We start from the raw sequence: 3,620 nt of genomic DNA, 5'->3' as shown, positions 1-3,620 counted from the left end.
GGCAGAGGTGAGAGGTTGTCTCCTGGCACAAATAATTACATGGTATTTATTCTGTCTCCTTCTCCGCCAGGTACACAGCCTTCTTATTTGGCATCCGAGACACCACAGCAACAGATGGGGCATCTTGTCTTGCATGGCTGTGGGAGATCTGACTGGCCAAGGCAAGGACCCTGTTGAGGGGGTAGGGATGCCAGCTTTGCCCACAGCACTATGGATTCTGTCCCCACTCCCTGAGAGTCACTTAAATCCGTTTGTTGGGTCAGACAGCCAGCAGCATTTCCTCTCCCTCTTCTTTTTTTTGAGACGGAGTCTTGCTCTGTCGCCCACGCTGGAGTGCAGTGGCACGATCTCGGCTCACTGCAAGCTCTGCCTCCCAGGTTCATGCCAGGGTTCAGGCCAGGTGCGATTGGGCCTTACTGAGGGGCAGGTTGTCTCAGAAGCTTTCCACACACATGAGCTTGCCCAGGATCATCTGGGCGATGGCCAAGTTCCCAGACTTCAAAGCTCTGGGGTTATCTTCCACTTTCTTGCCCAAGTGCTGGTTTGCAAACTTGCAGCTCTGCAAACTTGCAGGCAATGTGGGCTATGTGGCAGTACAAAACTGGTGAGTAGCCAGCTGTGATGCAGCCAAAGTAGTTGAGAATGATCACCTGGAGGCCAGGGTGGGATGGGGAGGGGAGAAAGGGGGGCATCAGCTAAGCCCCATCCAAAGGAGGTGACCCTCACCAACTAAGAGGTCAGGCGCCTTGGGCACATTTTATTTATTAATTTTTTGAGATGGAGTCTCACTCTGTTGCCGAAGCTGGAGTGCAGTGGCAGGATCTCTGCTCAGTGCAACCTCCGCCTCCCAGGTTCAAGCGATCCTCCTGCCTCAGCCACCCTAGTAGCTGGGATTACAGGCACATGCCACCATGCCCAGCTAATTTTTGTATTTTTAGTAAAGACGGGGTTTCGCCATGTCTGGCCTGGCCAACATGTGCCCAGCCCCAGAATCTGTATTTTTGAAACACTTTCCCAGGTGATTGTAAACCACCTGGTTTAAGAAATACTGCTTTTCGGCCAGGCATGGTGGCTCATGCCTGTAATCCCAGCACTTTGGGAGGCCGAGGCGAGTGGATCACTTGAGGTCAGGAGTTCAAGACCAGCTTGGCCAGCATGGTGAAACCCCATCTCTACTAACAATACAAAAATTAGCTGAGCGTGGTGGCAGGTGCCTGTAGTCCCAGCTACTCGGGAGGCTGAGGCAGGAGAATCACTTGAACCTGGGAGGCAGAGGTTGCAGTGTGCCAAGATCACTCCACTGCACTCCAGCCTGGGTGACAGAGCAAGATTCCATCTCAAAGTAAATAATAAATAAATAAATAAATACTAAGACTAAAGTTTCTAAAGACTCAGACATTTCCTAGTGAAGTTGCCTATATTAGTCTGCTCTCACACTGCTAATAAAGAGATACCCAAGACTGGGTAATTTATAAAGAAAAGAGGTTTAATTGACTCACAGTTCTGCATGGCTGGGGAGGCCTCAGGAAACTTACAATCATGGTGGAAGGGGAAGCAAGCACATCTTTCTTCACATGGCAGCAGGAAGGAGAAGTGCCGAGCAAAGAGAGAAAAGTCCCTTATAAAACCATCAGATCTCGTGAGAACTCACTCACTATCATGAGAACATAATGGGGGAAACCGCCCCCATGATTTAATTATCTCCACCTGGTCCCACCCTTGACACAGGGATTATTACAATTCAAGGTGAGATTTGGGTGGGGACATAGAGGCAAACCATATCAGTGCCCTAAAGAATGTGCTTCAGGGTCTCAAAACTGTTCCTAAGGATGCTGACTTGTAAGCAAAGCCACCACTGTTGAACGTAAGACCTTCCGGGGGATGATTTTCAGTATGGCAATGCATTTTACGCATACTTTTTAAGAAGATATAATATTTACTCATCTGAAAACCCTGGCCAAAGCTTACAGACACTTGCTTCTTGGCATTTTGGCTAAGATCAAGTGCAAAGCTTAGATACATAATCTTTGCCTTCAAAGACTGGAAACACAGGACCGAAGAGGTATAGAAGGAATAAAGGTGGCTGATATTAAGGGCTAAGTGGGCAGCCGGACTATCACAGCAGCAGAGTTGGTAGACACATAGGCTTAGATCCAACACACTGTCAGAATCTCAATAAAATGCTTCTCCTTTCCAGTCACAGGTCCTGGAGTAAATCTCTAGGCTTCAAAACTTCAGTCTCCCATCAGCATCAAAACCAATGCCAACTCCAACCTTAGCACAATAGAGGAAGGCCTCTCAGTAGCTGGTTGACCCTCAGATACTGGAGGATGCAGTGATTGCATCAGGGGAGGCTTTGGCAGGTAGGGGAAGAGGGCTCTAGATAAGGGAAACCTTCCATGGCAGAAAGCCAGAGCTACACAGTATAGAAGCCACACAAAGCACCTCTTGCCTCATGGACTCAAAAATTGGTAGCCCAAGGAATAAAGTTACTGTTTCTATTCATATTCAACTCTTTTTGGGGTGGAGGAGTAGTGGGTAGGAGGCTCTGAAAGCATTTTTTAGTAAGCACTTTTATATAAATAATTCAAGTTTGTAAGAGGAATATTTTATCTTTCTCAGAAAGGAGAATTGAGGATCAGAAGTGGGTTGCCCAGGGCCCAGTGACTGACATTGACCAGATAAGAAGTTGAAAATGAGACCAACTCCCCAGACCCAAATACAAGCCTCTTCCCACTGAGCCTGCAGTCAGGGTGAGGTAGTGATGAACTCTACCCGTTGGTTTGATGAACTTGGTGACTCACTTGGTTCTGTGCCAACCCATAGTCCTACTACAAGCCTATGAGGTCAGTAAACCACAAGTTGAATATCTAGTTCACTAGCTGCAGGCTGACATGCTTTGTTCTTTTGGCATCTAGAACACAGTAGGTGTGTAATAAATGCTTGGAGGACATGGGGATGAAATTCATGTGTGTCACTAGCTGAGATGTGTGATAATACTCAGGTTATGGGAAACAGGCACTGAGGCTTCAGGTTTCTGCTCTAAAGTCATCTTAGAACGCACCCCTGCTTGAATACCTGATGTACAGTAACTCTCCCATACTGTGTCCCTTCACCTTTTTGTAGAATGTTCTGAAGCACTTAGTCATCATCTGCCTTATTGTCCCTTCCCAGTCTCCCAGGAGACTGAGCTCCAAGAGCAGAGTTGCTTCTCATTCACGGCTGCACTCTCAGCACCAAGGACAGTGCCAGGCACGCTGGCACTCAGTCACCATTTGAAGGGACACTCTGTCCCTGCAGGTCTAGTCCTTTCTCAAGGGCAATTGGGCAGTCTGTGTCAAAAGACTCCAAAAATAATGCATACCCTTGCTTCGTTTTTTTAAAAAATGAAACTCTTGTAGAGGCATGGTCTTGCTGCATTGCCCACGCTAGTCTTGAACCCCTGGCCACAAGTAATGCTCCAGCCTCAGCCTCCCAAAGTGCTGGGATTACAGGTTTGAGCCACCATGCCCAGTGGTTCACGAGGAATTTATTTCATTAGGAGCTGATTATAATTACACTACCAAAGACACATGGAAAGATTTATTTACCAAGATGCTTATGGAAGGTTTTAATTTTTT

General features: G+C 47.2%; 1 pseudogene; it reads right to left on the bottom strand.

The window, feature by feature from the left end:
• Positions 1-433: 433 nt before the first annotated feature.
• Positions 434-3,620, bottom strand: part of LOC105538088 — a 15,528-nt pseudogene continuing 12,341 nt past the window's right edge.

This window comes from Mandrillus leucophaeus, unplaced genomic scaffold (genome assembly GCF_000951045.1).
Source record: "Mandrillus leucophaeus isolate KB7577 unplaced genomic scaffold, Mleu.le_1.0 Scaffold185, whole genome shotgun sequence".
In the NCBI taxonomy this organism is placed as follows: Eukaryota; Metazoa; Chordata; class Mammalia; order Primates; family Cercopithecidae; genus Mandrillus; species Mandrillus leucophaeus.
The sequence above is the reverse complement of the archived record's forward strand: the minus strand, read 5'-3'. Positions and strand labels throughout refer to the sequence as shown.